Source organism: Triticum urartu, chromosome 4A (assembly GCF_056163025.1).
Source record: "Triticum urartu cultivar PI428250 chromosome 4A, HENAU_Tu73, whole genome shotgun sequence".
Taxonomy (NCBI): domain Eukaryota; kingdom Viridiplantae; phylum Streptophyta; class Magnoliopsida; order Poales; family Poaceae; genus Triticum; species Triticum urartu.
This window is the reverse complement of record NC_141876.1, coordinates 434,136,610-434,154,355: the sequence shown is the minus strand read 5'-3', so window position 1 is coordinate 434,154,355 and position 17,746 is coordinate 434,136,610. Positions and strand designations below refer to the sequence as shown.

The window sequence follows — 17,746 nt, the reverse complement described above, 5'->3', positions numbered from 1 at the left end:
ACCTTCACAGATGATTTGAGTAAGATGTGGGTATATCTTCTTGATGAAACATAAATCTGAAACATTTGAAAAGTTCAAATAATTTCAGAGTGAAGTGGAAAATCATCGTGACAAGAAAATAAAGTTTCTATGATCTGATCGTGGAGGAGAATATTTGAGTTACGAGTTTGGTCTTCATTTGAAACAATGCGGAATAGTTTCGCAACTCACGCCACCTGGAACACCACAGCATAATGGTGTGTCTGAACATCGTAACCGTACTTTATTAGATATGGTGCAATCTATGATGTCTCTTACCGATTTACCACTATCGTTTTGGGGTTATGCATTAGAGACAACTGCATTCATGTTAAATAGGGCACCATCTAAATCCGTTGAGACGACGCCATATGAACTGTGGTTTGGCAAGAAACCAAAGTTGTCGTTTCTTAAATTTGGAGTTGCGATGCTTATGTGAAAAAGTTTCATCCTGATAAGCTCAAATCCAAATCGGAGAAATGTGTCTTCATAGGATACCCAAAGGAGACAATTGGGTACAATATCACAGATCTGAAGGCAAGACATTCGTTACTAAGAATGGATCCTTTCTAGAGAAGGAGTTTCTCTCAAAAGAAGTGAGTGGGAGAAAAGTAGAACTTGATGAGGTAACTGTACCTGCTCCCTTATTGGAAAGTAGGTCATCACAGAAATCTGTTCCTGTGACTCCTACACCAATTAGTGAGGAAGCTAATGACGGTAATCATGTAACTTCAGATCAAGTTACTATCGAACCTCGTAGGTCAACCAGAGTGAGATCTGCACCAGAGTGGTACGGTAATCCTATTCTGGATGTCATGTTACTTGACCATGACGAACCTATGAACTATGAAGAAGCGACGATGAGCCCAGGTTCTGTGAAATGGCTTGAGGCCATGAAATCTGAGATGGGATCCATGTATGAGAACAAAGTATGGACTTTGATTGACTTGCCCGATGATCGGCGAGTCATTAAGAATAAATGGATCTTCAAGAGGAAGACGAAAGCTGATAGTAATGTTACTATCTATAAAGCTAGACTTGTTGAAGAAGATTTTTGACAAAGTTCAAGGTGTTGACTACGATGAGATTTTCTCACTTGTAGCAATGCTTAAGTCTGTCCAAGTCATGTTAGCAAATTGCCACATTTTATGAAATCTGGCAAATGGATGTCAAAACTACATTCCTTAATGGATTTCTTAAAGAAGAGTTGTATATGATGCAACCAGAAGGTTTTGTCGATCCTAAAGGTGCTAACAAAAATGTGCAAGCTCCAGCGATCCATCTATGGACTGGTGCAAGCATCTCGGAGTTGGAATATATGCTTTGATGCGTTGATCAAAGCATATGGTTTTATACAGACTTGTAGTGAAGCCTGTATTTACAAGAAAGTGAGTGGGAGCACTACAACATTTCTGATAAGTATATGTGAATGACATATTGTTGATCAGAAATAATGTAGAATTTTCTGGAAAGCATAAAGGAGTGTTTGAATAGAGTTTTTCAAAGAACGACCTCGATGAAGCTGCTTACACATTGAGCATCAAGATCTATAGAGATAGATCAAGAAGCTTGATATGTTTTTTCAATGAGTACATACCTTGACAAGGTTTTGAAGTAGTTCAAAATGGAAAAGTCAAAGAAGGAGTTCTTGTGTGTGTTGCAAGGTGTGAAGTTGAGTAAAAACTCAAGACCCGACCATAGTAGAAAATAGAAAGAGAATTAAAAGTCATTCCCTATGCCTCAGTCATAGGTTCTATAAAAGTATGCTATGCCGTTTACCAGTCCTATTGTATACCTTAGCATCTCTTTGGCAAGGGAGTACAATAGTGATCTAGGAGTAGATCACTGGACAGCGGTAAAAATTATCCTTAGAGGACTAAGGGAATATTTCTCGGTTATGGAGGTGATAAAAAGAGTTCGTCGTAAAGAGTTACGTCGATGCAAGATTTTTACATCGATCTAGATGACTCTAAGTCTCGATCTGGATACATATTGAAAGTGTGAGCAATTAGCTAGAGTAGCTCCGTGCAGAGCATTGTAGACATACAAATTTGCGAAGTACATGCAGATCTGAATGTTGCAGACCCGTAGGCTAAACTTCTCTCACAAGAAAAACATGATCACTCTTTGGGTGTTAATCACATAGCAATGTGAACTAGATTATTGACTCTAGTAAACCCTTTGGGCATTAGTCACATGGAGATGTGAACTAATCACATAAAGATGTGAACTAGATTATTGACTCTAGTGCAAGTGGGAGACTGAAGGAAATATGCCCTAGAGGCAATAATAAAGTTATTATTTATTTCCTTATATCATGATAAATGTTTATTTCATGCTAGAATTGTATTAATCGAAAACTTAGTACATGTGTGAATACATAGACAAACATAGTGTCACTAGTATGCCTCTACTTCACTAGCTCGTTGAATCAAAGATGGTTAAGTTTCCTAGCCATATACATGAGTTGTCATTTGATTAACGGGATCACATAATTAGAGAATGATGTGATTGACTTGACCCATTCCGTTAGCTTAGCACGATGATTGTTTAGTTTGTTGCTACTGCGTTCTTCATGACTTATACATGTTCCTCTGACTATGAGATTATGCAACTCCCGAATACCGAAGGAACACTTTGTGTGCTACCAAACGTCACAACGTAACTGGGTGATTATAAAGGTGCTCTACAGGTGTCTCCGATGGTACTTGTTGAGTTGGCATAGATCGAGATTAGGATTTGTCACTCCGATTGTCAAAGAGGTATCTCTGGGTCCTCACGGTAATGCACATCACTACAAGCCTTGCAAGCAATGTGACTAATGAGTTAGTTGCGGGATGATGCATTACGGAATGAGTAAATAGACTTGCCGGTAACGATATTTAACTAGGTATTGAGATACCGACGATCGAATCTCGGGCAAGTAACATACCGATGACAAAGGGAACAACGTATACCGTTATGCAATTTGTCCGATAAAGATATTCATAGAATATGTAGGAGCCAATATGAGCATCCAGGTTCCGCTATTGGTTATTGACCAGAGATGAGTCTCGATCATGTCTACATAGTTCTCGAACCCGTAGGGTCCGCACGCTTAACGTTCGGTGACGATCGGTATTATGAGTTTATGTGTTTTGATGTATCGAAGGTTGTTCAGAGCCCCAGATGAGATCAGGGACATGACGAGGAGTCTCGAAATGTTTGAGACGTAAAGATCGATATATTGGAAGGCTATATTCGTACATCAGAAAGGTTCTGAGTGGTTCGGGTATTTATCGGATTACTAGAGAGTTACGGGAATTTGCCAGGGAGTATATGGGCCTTATTGGGCTTTAGGGGAAAGAGAGTGGGGAGGCTGCACGTCCGCCCCCAAGGCCTAGTCCGAATTGGACTAGGGGGAGGGGCGGCGCCCCCTCCTTCCTTCTCTTCTCTTTTCCCTTTCCTTCTCTCCAACTCCTACTACATGGAAGGGGGGGGGAATCCTACTCCCGGTGGGAATAGGACTCCCCAGGGCGCGCCATAGTAGAGGGCCGACCCTCCCCCTCCTCCACTCCTTTATATATGGGGGAGGGGGCACCCCATGGAAACACAAGTTGCCATTGTTCTTAGCCGTGTGCGGTGCCCCCCTCCACCATAATCCACCTCGATCATATCGTAGCGGTGCTTAGGCGAAGCCCTACATCGGTAACATCATCATCACTGTCATCACGCCGTCGTGCTGACAAAACTCTCCCGTGAAGCTCTGCTGGACCGGAGTTCGTGGGACTTCATTGAGCTGAACGTGTGCTGCACTCGGAGGTGCCGTACGTTCGGTACTTGGATCGGTCGGATCATGAAGACGTACGACTACATCAACCGCGTTGTGCTAACGCTTCCGCTTTTGGTTTACGAGGGTACATGGAGACACTCTCCTTCTCGTTTCTATGCATCACCATGATCCTGCGTGTGCGTAGGAATTTTTTTGAAATTACTACGTTCCCCAACATATAGGCCAGGGGCCAACTCAGATCAAATACCCAAACCTATTAGTGCATTAACAATTAAAAGAAGTGACGGCTGTCAGGACAAGTCCGGAGCTACCACCCCTCCTGAGTGATACCGCTAAATAGCCAGCTGCCACGTAACATCTCGCGGGTGCTCTCCGGGCCCGCTCGACTTTCACAAGTATCTCTTGCGGGTGCTCACTAGGCCCGCCCAACTTTCATAATGGTCTGATGTAAAGTCAAGGTAACCGTGTGTCCAAAACATCAAGGGGAAAATCCGAGGAATCGCCCTCGATGGATTCCACTCGATGTAATCATCAAGGTGAACATATGAGGAATCACCCTCGAGGTTCACACTTGAGGGGTTACATGACAGAGTCGTATCGGGAGTGGTGAAGGAGGAATCACCCTCGATGACCATGACCGAATAGCTAGACTACAGAGTTATCATCAGGAGTGCATTACGAGGTATAACCCTCGGCACCCGATAGTAGCTCTGCAAAGTCATACAAGTAAGGGGTGTGTGGTGATGTGTCGGGATGTGGACGTCGATCACGTTGATCAAGTCATCGGTCATCAAGCCGAGGCAACTGGGACAAGGTGAGGGGTCATTGATGGATCACTAACCAACCTATACAAAGAAATTTAGGATAAGCAGGTAAGGTACAATAGCAGGTTACAAATGCAGGCTATGCATCAGAATAGGAGCAAACAATAATAGTAGCAAAATCTAATGCAAGCATGAGAGAGAATGCATGGGCAATATCGGAATGATCAAGGAGGGGGGTTGCTTGCCTGGAAGCTCTGCTCAAAAGGAAGGAGGGTCGTCAGTGACGTAGTCGATCACAGGGGCATCAACAGCGGTCTCAGGGTCTATCGGAGAAGAAGAGGGGGAAGAAACAGTAAATACAAAGCACACATATGCATGACATGACTACAAGCAAAGCTAGGGGTGTTCTAACGCAGTGTTACACGATACCGGCTAAGGGGGAAAACATCCAGGAATGTTTTCCCAAAGTTTGGTATTTTTGGACAGATGAAACGAAGGGGGACGGTTGCATGTTCGCTATGTTAGGGGCACGTGACAGATGAACAGAGAGCGTATTCGGATTCGTCATATTTATCTGAGCTACTTTCATATATAAAACTTTTTCATCCGAGTTACGGATTATTTTCTACAAATTTCTAAAGTTTTAGCAATTTTCTGAAATAATTAGCAATTCAAAAATAAAAGACTAAATTGCTAGGGGCACCCAGCATAGGATACACAAAAGTGTACCAGTGACTGACAGGTGGGCCAGCGGGTCCTAGTTGACCAGTCAATGTTTGACTGGTCAACAAGGGTGGGGCCCCATGTCATAAACTCACCTAACTAATTGCAAATTAGGTAGTTAATTAGCAGGTTAACTACTGTTAAGTTAATTAAGCAAAAATTAATCAAGTTAATTATAGTTTTTTATTTCTTTAAACAGAGCAGTGGGGGCCCATAGGCCAGTGGCACAAGCCAGCAGGGCGGGGCGGGTTAACGGGCGGGCGTGGACGCCGGCCCGACTAGGCAGTGCGGGGCGGAACCGGGCGGCGGCCAGCGAGGGGCCGTGGCCACGGCGAGGCCAGCCGCCTGTGGCAGGTGCGGGAGGAGGTGAGCGGCGAGGGCGCGGTTGAGGCGGCCAACATGGCAACGGCGGCGTGACTCATGGGCAGGGTGGCTGCGGTGAGCACGACACTACGGGGCGGCCGGCGCGGGGCTAGCGCGGGCGGGCAACAGCGGAGGAGGGAGGGGTATGTGGGCCGGCCTGGTTGCCTTGCTTTTTATGTATATGGGCTACCAGGCCTACCGGGGGAAGGGGGTTTTGTTAGGTTCTTATTGCCTTGCTTTTTATTTTTCTTTTAACTTTTATGTTTATTTGCTTTACTATTTTATTTACTACTTAATTAGTTTTTAGAAAATATCTAAACAACACCTAAATTAGTGTTTTAGTTTAACCCACTGCCACAAAAAGTTTGGGACTCAAATAAATTAGTTTGAAATTTTATAAATTATAAAAGGAATTTAATTAATTGTGAATGCCACTGCTTTAATTATTTTTGAGCACTTAATTTTTTATAAAAAACCTGGTTACTTCACCAATAATACTTATGAATTATTTTCCACAGTTTGCAAATTTTAGTTTTGACATTTGAAAACTTTTGTTTTTGACTGTATTTTAAATTTTGAATTTGAACCGGTTTGACTCAAAAGGATTTCTAGCAACAATAAAACCGATGACATGGCATCATTATTAGGGGTTTACTGTAGCTTAATTATCTGGGCGTTTCAAATGTCCTCCAGTACAAGAAATCTCGTCCTGAGATTTTAGGAGGTAGACTGAAACAAAAGCGGGGTATTCATCATGAAGGCGGTCCTCGCGTTCCCAAGTGGCTTCATCTTCAGAAGGATTTGAGCACTGAACTCTAAGTAATTTGATAGCCCTCTGACGGTCGTGACGTTCAACTTGATCGAGAACGCGGACTGGACAGATACTTCAGACTTCGATGTAACGCTTTCAATTCTCACAAAAGGAGAAGCGTTTCACACATTCAAGGAATAAATTTGCGCATCAGCTTTTGGAACAAGATGAGCATGGTAGCTCACTATCTCATTTCATGGATGTAGTATATGGACGGTTTTAGTGGCACAAATGATTGAAGCGGTATGTGTTTTCAATCATTCCATTCCCAGAATGAGGTCGATATTGGACGACTTCAAGACGATGGGGGAAACATGGAATTCCAACCCTTCAATTTCAACGGGGACGTTGTGACTAACCATGGTGGTTCAACATTGGCCCGCAGAATGCAGCTTGGAATTTCGGCCAAGTGATGACTGTTCCAGCAGGTAGGGTACGCCTGTGGCTGTCCCACCATTGAATAGTGGCCCCCTTCAGATAATATGCCGTGAAGGTGACATAGCTGGCAGGGGCTACATCAGCAGACTTTAGCCTGAAGGTGATGTCACGGAGTCAGTCATCGGCATCAAAGTGGCTGAGTTGAGCTACGGCAGAAGACAGGGTTGAGACACGCAAAGTCATGCAAAGTCACTGGGGCGGGTTGCTGATTCATATTGGGTCACCGGAACTGAGCCATGACTTCTTCCATGAACCGGCGATTCAGCTCAACTGCTGTATCATTTCGGCCATGTATTCGGGAGGTGGTGGATTGTCGCCAGCACGACCATGACCAGTGGGTCTAACCATTCGGCTTAAATGCAACAGGGGGTAGTTTTGCAAGCGGTGGAGCAAGTGCATGGAGTCATTCATGAGGTAACCTAAACAATGAGCAAAGGCGCGGTATGTACAAGGCAGTAGTCATTGAAGACATACTGGTACATGTACGGAACCAATTACACTCTTTTCATATGAGTTCAGACAAGAGAAACACCATAGACATATTAGGTGGCACGCATGCACGCGATGGAGGGATACATCAATGGGACATAACAAAGGCTACATCAATGTTGGAGAAAAACCACTGGAGCGAGGGGTTTACAAGTGACAACGCAAGGTGCCCTTGATAAGAGGATCCTGCGGTCAGTGAACAATGCGAAGCGGATCTTGGCCCTCAATTCGTGTAAGGGGTAATACAAATCTCCGGGTGGATGTGATCACGAGATCCTAATGTTAGATTTAGCAAAATCATTTAACCCGAATTAAGAAGAGATCAGAGTCCCAGAGTATAGACGAGGAATAAAAGATCCTAATACCACCCATTGGCGACATGGGTCCGTAAGCCACACAGACATGTTAGTAAAATGTTTTTTAAACACTAGACTCAACTTCGGCCAAGGAGTTGGAAAGGGGGTTCCTATAGGCAGTCGGCTCTGATACCAACTTGTGACGCCCCCAATTCGACCGTACACTAATCATATACGCAAACATGTACGATCAAGATCGACGATTCGCGGGAAGATATCACAACACAACTCTAAATACAAATGAAAGTCATACAAGCTCCATATTACAAGCTAGGGGGCTCAAGGGCTTGAATACATAGCTCGATACACATGCTAGTCAGCAGAAGCAACAATATCTGAGTACAGACATAAGTTAAATAAGTTTTGCCTTAAGAAGGCTAGCACAAACATCAACGATCGAAGAGGCAAGGCCTCCTGCCTGGGACCAGGGGCGGTAGGGGATGCGCGGGCGAAGGGAGCGGAGAGGGGAGGGAGTTTCTCACGACCGTCGTGGGGAGAGGGGCGTCGAGGCTCGGTGAGGTCCAGCGGGGAGGAGGTCGAGGAAGACGAGGCGGCGGGGAGGTGGTCCGATGCGGAGGCATCCGGCGTCGAGCGATGACCGCGGCGTCCACAGGCGCGGCCACAGCAAGATGGGGACGCGAGAGGGAGGGGCGAGGGGAGAGGTAGGGCTAGGGTTAGGGCGCACGGGGGTGCAGTGGGTTTTGTAGGGGGGGTGGCGTCGTGGATGCCCAGCGCGTGGCCGGTGGCCGGTGGCCATGGCGATGGCCTCCACGATCCCCCCCCCCCCTAACAGGAGGAGGAGGAGGGAGGGGGTATGTGGGCCGGCCTGGTTGGGTGTGGCGAGATGGGCCACTAGGCCTACGGGGGAAGGGGGTTTTGTTAGTTCTTATTGCCTTGCTTTTTTTTAACTTTTATGTTTATTTGCTTTACTATTTTATTTACTACTTAATTAGTTTTTCAAAAAATCTAAACAACACCTAAATTAGTGTTTTATTTTAACCCACTACCACAAAAAGTTTGGGACTCAAATAAATTAGTTTGAAATTTTATAAATTAGAAAAGGCATTTAATTAATTGTGAATGCCACTGCTTTAATTATGTTTGAGCACTTAAACATTTTATAAAAACCTGGTTTCTTCACCAATAATACTTCTGAATTATTTTCGACAGTTTGCACATTTTAGTGTTGACATTTGCAAACTTTTGTTTTTGACTTTATTTTAAATTTGAATTTGAACCTGTTTGAATCAAAATGATTTCTAGGAACAGTAAAACCGATGACATGGCATCATTATCAACGGTTTACTATAGCTTAATTATCCGGGTGTTACAGTTTTGAAGCTTCCAAATATTCTAGCCTGGTTTTTGAGAAGCTTTTGAAAGCTTCTGGACTAGAGTTTTTTTCCTTTGCTATTTCCTACTTGTCTTTGGTATTTTTTTCCTTTTAAGGTTATTTCACTCCGTTTTTGTTTTTTGTTTTTGTGTCTTCATCACCCTTTTTATGAATTTAGTACATTTTTAAAATTCGTGAACTTTTTACAAATCTCAAAGTTTTTTTAAGTTTGTGAACTTTTTTGAATTCATATTTGTTCAGTTTTTTAATTCTTAAACTTTTTCAAAACCCTGAAGTTTTTACAAATTCATGTTGTACATTCGAGATTTTTCTTTTGAATTTTATGTTTTTTTGTCAAATTTGTGTTTTTTGTCTAAAATTTTAAACTCTTTCCAAATATATGATTTTTTTTCTAATTTGATGAACTTTTGCAAATTCACAATATTTAAAACATTGGTGTAATGTTTTCCGTATTTTAAGATGTTTTTCTTCATATTTATTTTTTTCTAAAAAGTCAATGTAGACCGATGAACGATCGACTAGTCAACTGCAAACCGACACGTGAGCGCTTGTTCTTTTTTTTTTTCTTCTTTCCAACAACTAGCACATAAGGCGCCAAGCAGGACGTCTCGTCTTTGTATCACCGTGATACGATGCAGAGAACAAAGCTGGGACCACCTATTGAGGAATCGCTCAGAACCCCTTCGGCCACCCTATTTTTTGGCCAGCCCATATGCCCGGCGGGGCTCCCCTGTTTTTTTATTATTCTGTGTTTTTTTGCTTCTTTAAGAAATGTTCAAAGTTTCCAAAAAAATGAATTATTTTTTCGAAATTATATAAATGTCCATGGACTTAAAAAAGTATTCATGAATTTGATGATTTTTTTGTGTATTTGAAAAAACGTTCAGACTTTTGAAAAATGTTAACGAATTCAGGAAAAAGTTGGCGAATTCTAAAAATGGTACACATTTTCAAAGTTTATTCACGAATTTATAAAAATAACCGAATTCATCATGATTTTGTGAAATGTTAAAATTTGCTCACGAATTCAAAAATTGTTCGCGAATATAAAGAAATGCTTCGAATTTCAAATATCATTCATGTAGTTGAAAAAATGCTCTGGTTTTTCAAGTAATGTTTGTGAATTTGAAAAATGTTCCCAGATTTCAAAAATATTTCATGAATTTGAAAAGTTTAAAGAATTTTACAAATGTTCATGATTTTGAGAAATGTCCTGGAATCCGAAAATTGTTAACGAATTTGAAAAAATGTACTTGGATTTCATAAAATGTGACTCCCTCTGATCAATAATAAATGTTGTGGTTTTAATTCAAATTTGAACTAATACCATGACACTTGTTATGGATCTGATGGAGTAGTGAATTTGAAAATCTTTCAAATTTCAAAAATTGTTAATTTGAAAAAATTCCCATGTTTTAAAAATTGGTCATGAATTTGAAAAAAATCTTTGTGATTTAAAAAAATCCGGGTTTTTAAATTTTGTTAGTGAATTTGGAAAAAATACTAATTTGAAGAAATGTTCACAATTTTAAAAAATGGTCATGATTTGAAAAAATATGCCGAATGTCAAAAAATGTTCACTAATTTCAAAATAGTTCACAGATTCTACAAAATATTAGTCAAGTTGAGCATAAATAAAAAAGAAAAAGGAAAGAATAAGCAAAAATGAAAGTAAAAACACACGAAAAACCTAGTAAGGTTCCAGAACTTTCCACAAACCGGAAAGGTGAGGTAGTCGGGCCGTCCTAACTATACATAGAGGCATCACGAGAGTACGCCATACCTAAGAGCTCATATATGTGTCCTCCAGCGCCGCTTTTCTGCCCTCGCTCACGGTTGGACTGAAACCTAAGAGGCATCACGAATATGAAAACATATTTTCATTTTTGAAAACGTTCGTGAAGTTGGAAAAAGTTCATGGATTTTCAAAAAAGAAGGATTTAGAAAAAAGTCCTTTGATTTCGAAAACAAATGGTAAATTTAAAAAATGTTTGTGGATTTGAATATATTCGTGCATATAAAAAAGGTTCACAGATTCAAAAAGAATATGGATTTGAAAAAAGTTCACGTGTTTCAAAAATGATTCATGAATTAAAGTCAAATTTGAGAAAAAATCATTCATTTTCGAGAAAGGGAAATTTTTTCTAAATCCGGTCCAAAAATGGGAAAATAAAACTGAACAAAATACGGTCCAAACCCCCCCCCCCCCCCCCCCCCCCCAAAAAAACGTCCGGAAGGTTACAGAAGCTTCCCAAAACTAGCCAATGAAGCTTGTGGGACCTTCCCAAAACCGGGAAAGGGAACTTCCTTTTCATGCCTTACATGGTCCGACTTTAAAAGAATCTATCGTGGGAGGGGGTATGCAAACAATACTATAAGCGTCAAATAGGAAGCAATGTGATACCTCACTATTCCCCGACCTACACGCCAAATAGGATCACCGAACAGCGTCATCTTTGTTTTTGAGAAACAAGAACTAAGTCATCTTTTCGAGAAAAAGTTACTGAGTCCGAGCCTAAATCTTGGTGAGGTCTTAGCTAAAAATAATGTTATGAACTCAGTACTGCACTATGGTTGACCTCTGAGTGGGGAAACTGTAATGAAAGGGAAAACCGTCACATTTTGTACTCACTTTTTCACACATGATGTTTTCGATTATGCGAATGGATTTAATCTAAAACATGTCATGGTTCTTTTCTGCACCTACTCCATGCCTATTTTAACGCTTGGACTGAAGCCTAGAGATTTTCTTATATATCAGACCTGAAAGAATAAATTCATTCCCGTGAAAAAATAATAGTCATACATGTACATGTTTTTCTAGGGAATCATACATGTAGAGAATGGCCACATAGCAAGGCCTTGGATCTAGTTGATATCATGATCTGAACAAACGAGTCTAACAAATAATGTAGTCAGTTATACGTCCCTTGCCTCGCTTCTAGCATATCATGAATCCAGCTTGACATGTTGGCACACCCTCAAAAGATTTGATTGTGTCATAATGCAATGCAACATTGGGATTTATGAAAGCCACATTATATTGATGCTTACAGTTACATTACAGGTCTATTACGCAGCAATGTGCGAGGCACAACATTGACTCCCTGGTAAATCTATATGCACCATATATATGCGAGTTTGGCTTTGAACTAGCACAAGTAGAAATCCTTGATAAAAAAACTAACACAAGTAGAAATCCCAGATAAGAACAAGCGCAAATAGAAATTGCCAAAATAAATAAATATAGTTACTGAGATTTGCATTACTTCTAGGCTTCAGAGTTACAAGTTGTGATCACAATCGAAACTCATGTGCAACCATGGGACCATAAATAACATTCACTTTTGGAATGAAATATATAATTATCTAGTTGTGAACGACAAGTCTTAATAGGCCTATTCAATTGAGATGGATATAACTAAATGGAAAATGAGAAAACAAGGTCAAAAATTGAAAACTAACGCCTCTAACGCCATCCCGCGCAAATGTCGTCGATCACCTCATCCAACAACGAGCTAAGTATGTCCCTCTCCACCTCCTCGCTGACCTCTAACGCCTCCACACAGAAATCACCCCATTTGCCCAGTTCACTGCTCATGTTGTTCTCCAAAAGCCCATTTAAATATTTGTCAAGAGAGAGGTTGAAACGCACAGTCTTTGCATCATTGTGATGCACAATGCCCTCCACAAGCTCCTTTTTGCTCAAGCCAGTGGTGATGTCCTTCTCCACAAGCTCACCATGCGTCCTCTCGCCCATACTCTTCCAGACGTTGATCTCACTGTAGAATATAGTTTCTAGGCATCTGCTCGCTTCTATCATCCCTTTGCTCCATGCTACATACCCTTCCCAAGAGTAAGTGAGACATCTCATCTCAAAGCATTCATTCACGCAGTCAAACAACAACCGTCTATACATGCAGTCATCCAGAGGTTTCTTCCATTCTATATGTATATTCATTTCCTCCAATTTGTGAAAGAGTAGAGGATCCAAAGCCGACCCCTCCTGTTTACACAATAGTTTCTCTAATTCATCTTTGGTAAGGTTGGCACTGTTTAGGATATATTCAATGTAATCCTTGTTCGTGCCTTTCGATTTTTCCGAAACTTTGTTGATACCAAAGATGTCTAAACTATCTATTGATTTAAAAGATGTCAAATCCATCATTTTTACATCCATGTAGACCAGTTCAGCATTTTTGGTCATGATATTCATTGGGATGTAATTCACTTCAAAAGAAGACCGCCCTATTATACTACCTGCCAATACAACCATGTTAATCGCTAGAATGCAAAATGTCAAAGGGGGAGGTAGAAATTGCAGTATATGAAGTGTTGCAAACTTACCATTACTACTACTTGGGCACTGGGAAGACCAACAACTCTCACTCATAAATGGTGGGTGGAATACAGAGAGGGGATTTAGATCTTCACCATCTCCATCTTTCCTTCCATTGTTTGGACTAATGCAGTTTTCTGGTTCCTGCACCTATAAGAAAATGAAATTTGTAAAAACTATAATTACTCAAGATGCAAAAGAAACCAACTGCCCGATCAACGTTGATAAACCTGACAGAAGAGCATGCAAGGAAATATAAACCTTATGTTGGCTAGAAATCTTAGGCCATGTTCGTTTCAGCTCCAAATTCTGCTCAATCAGCAATGGATTCGCTTCATTAGCAAAGCTGAATTAGCTTTGCGATTGAAGTATGCGAGGATGTGCTTTAGGAAAGTACATGAAAAATGGCGTGAATCTAATTTTGGCTTGACTGGCGAACTGATTTGAAATAGTTGTTCATTTGAGATTCAACTTTTTGTAAAGATGAATTTGGTCCTTGAAGCTGAAACAAACGAGGCCTTAAGAATGCCCAATCTAAATATAAGCATATCTTTCCACCAATTTCATTTTTCTTGTCTCGTTTCTCACTTGTGTGATCCTTTTTTGGGAGCACTTTTTTTACCTGAATAATGTCAAGGTCATGCACATTGGAATGTAACCAAAACCCACAATCCAAGGCATAAATCAACTATGACATGGCTTTCTGATACGTCTCCATCGTATCTATAATTTTTGATTGTTCCATTCCAATATTCTACAACTTTTATATACTTTTGGCAACTTTTTATACTATTTTTGGGCCTAACATATTGATCCAGTGCCCAGTGCCAGTTCCTGTTTGTTGCATGTTTTTTGTTTCGCAGAATATCATATCAAACGGAGTCCAAATGGGATAAAAACTGACGGAGATTTTTTTGGAATATATATGATTTTTGGGAAGGAAAATCCACGCGAGACGATGCCCGAGGGGGCCACGAGGCATGGGGGCGCGCCCCTGACCCTCGTGGCCACCCTGTAAGGCGGTTGATGCCCTTCTTTTGCCGCAAGACAGCTAATATCCAGATAGAGATCGTGTTAAAATTTCAGCCCAATCGGAGTTACGGATCTTCGAGAATATAAGAAACGGTGAAAGGGAAGAATCTCAGAACGCAGAAAGAGAGAGAGAGACAGAGAGACAGATCCAATCTTGGAGGGGCTCTCGCCCCTCCCTTGCCATGGAGGCCATGGACCAGAGGGGAAAACCTTCTCCCATCTAGGGAGGAGGCCAAGGAAGAAGAAGAAGGAGGGGGGCTCTCTCCCCCTCGCTTCTGGTGGCGTCGGAGTGCCACCGGGGGCCATCATCATCACCGCAATCTTCACCAACAACTTCACTACCATCATCACCAACTCTTCCCCCCTCTATGCAGCGGTGTAACCTCTCTCTTACCCATTGTAATCTCTACTTAAACATGGTGGTCAACACTATATATTATTTCCCAATGATTTATGGCTATCCTATGATGTTTGAGTAGATCCGTTTTGTCCTATGGGCTATTTGATGATCAAGATTGGTTTGAGTTGCATGTTTTATTATTGGTGCTGTCCTATGGTGCTCTCCGTGTCGCGCAAGCGTGAGGGATCCCCGCTGTACGGTGTTGCAATACGTTCATGATTCACTTATAGTGGGTTGCGTGAGTGACTGAAACACAAACCCGAGTAAGGGGGTTGTTGCGTATGGGATAAAGAGGACTTGATGCTTTAATGCTATGGTTGGGTTTTACCTTAATGATCTTTAGTAGTTGCGGATGCTTGCTAGAGTTCCAATCATAAGTGCATATGATCCAAGTAGATAAAGTATGTTAGCTTATGCCTCTCCCTCATATAAAAATGCAATAATGATTACCGGTCTAGTTATCGATAGCCTAGGGACAAATAACTTTCTCGTAACAACAAGCTCTCTACTAAATCTAACTTAGTTGTGTATTTATCTAAACAGCCCCTACTTTTTATTTACATGCTCTTTATTATCTTGCAAACCTATCCAACAACACCTACAAAGTACTTCTAGTTTCATACTTGTTCTAGGTAAAGCGAACATCAAGCGTGCATAGAGTTGTATCGGTGGTCGATAGAACTTGAGGGAATATTTGTTCTGCCTTTAGCTCCTCGTTGGGTTCGACACTGTAGCGACCCGACCCGAATGGATCAAGTCTCTGTGCTTAAGTGTCATCCTTGGATCGGTATGCTGACACACACAGTACTCGAGGATTTATAACAGAGGTAAATCACATGTATAAGTAACGTAAATACTATTACCTAAATCCAAATAGCGGAAGTAACAAGGTTTTGGATTCCCATCAACACCAACGGCAAAGTTGAGTGTAGAAATCGTAACCCTAACATATCTCTTACTCGTCGTAAGATAATCCTGCAACATGAGACGTTGCAGCCACAAAGGGTCAGTACATTGAATGTACTGGCAAATTCACACCATAGAAAATGATGAATAAAGGCTATCACTACATGCATATTTGGCTGGTGAAAAAGCTCTATGGTTATAAGGTTTTTGCGAAAAGTCAATTTTTCCCTACTGCAAAAGAATAAATTTTATTTAACTATCATGGTGGTTGTTAAACATTGAGAATGGTTGGCAGCATTCTCAATCCCAATTAAGTAACATCATTAAACCCAACAAAATTAATTTAAAGTAACATTATGAGATTCACATGATAATCCAAGTACTAGATACTCAAGTTGTCCATAACCAGGGACACGGCTAATCATGATTAGTTTGTACACTCTGCAGAGGTTTGCGCACTTTTCCCCACAAGACTCGATCGCCTCTGTTTGGTTTCTCGTACTACATGGTGTTTGAGAAGACGGATAACCGAGACATAGTCTTTCAGAAGCGCTAGCACCTTACGATGGATAGACCGTTACACCTACTTTCCCCTACATCTGCTAGTCTACCCTGTAAGAGTTCGCATGACTTAATCAACTATGCTAGAGCCCATAATAGCTTGTGGCTGCACACGGAAGTTTCTAGTATGAAAAATCTCATGATCCCTTTGAGCCTGGGTGGCGGTCCAAACAAAACAGGCAATCCTGGTCTACCCAGGTGCCTAGACAGGCAATCCTGGAATACCCAGGTGCCTCGATCCACCCAGATGTGTGTTTAAGTTGCCACCTTAAGTAAACCATTAATTAACAATCTCACATCTGTCATGAATACTCTCAAAACCCAATCCACGTCTACGAGCATAGCATGGCAATGTAAGCATATCGTAAAAGTGACTCCCAAGGTTTGAATGCAGGGCAATAGGTTCCTACCTCATCAACTACTTCCCAATACCCACATGTTATCAATCCTACTCATGCAATGTTTGAGGGTGAAGCTAATGCATAAAACCTGGGTATGAAAGGGATATGATCAAAGTGTGAACTTGCCTGCAATGTTGATGAAAATGATTCGCACTCAAAACTCTTGATAGATCTACTCATCACACTCCGGTCAATCTATCGTGAGCAAGCAATAGTAACCACACATAAGCAATCACTCAAGTATCAGAAAGATCGAAGAAGACAATTCGGAAAACATCAAAACCAAGCAAATAACTCTTGCAACATAAAACAATTTCTAATAGTACCAAAATTATATGAATTTGGCCTTATCAGAAAGTTTAGGTCAAGAGCTTCGATTTGCAAAAAGAATCAACTCAAACGAAGCAACGAAAGTCAAACGGCAAAAGAAACAAGCTTCATTTACTATTCTGGATCTAGGGCAATTTTTACAGTGTCAAAAACTTGTTTAAGTTGGTTAAACGGATAGAGGGTTTCGAGACGAAACTCCAGGCGCTTGAATCGCCTGATTCCGATAAACGAGCAAAAAGTTATACTAAAACGAAAATCGAATAAAGAATCGCGATCAGAAAAATCACGGATTTAATCCGAGAAAAAGAAAAGCGACGAATGTTCGCTAGAACGAACGAATGGACGAACGCTCGCTAAATAAATAAACCAGAAAAACCGATCTATTAAAAAACGAAACTAAAAAAATAAAACCGTGACTTTTTCCCCCTTTTTTTTACCTCGGGAGGTGGGTCGGCGGCGGCGGTGGCTCCGACGGGCGCGTGGATCGAGGCACGGCTAGGGTTAGGGTTGGCAGCAGCTATGGTGGGCTGGGGCGGCTCGGGCGGCGGCTATTTAAAGGCTGCCCCCGGGCGGAGTCCCGTTCGGGTACGGCCCAAAGTCGGTTCGTGTTTTTTTATTGTGCGCAGAAAAACAAATAAAAGAAATACTAAACGGACTCCAAAAATCCCGAAATAAATTTCTCGGGCTTC

At 41.4% G+C, this 17,746-nt stretch overlaps 1 pseudogene; it reads right to left on the bottom strand.

Annotated features, from left to right (window-relative positions):
* Positions 1-12,557: 12,557 nt before the first annotated feature.
* Positions 12,558-17,746, bottom strand: part of LOC125554784 (uncharacterized) — a 69,356-nt pseudogene continuing 64,167 nt past the window's right edge.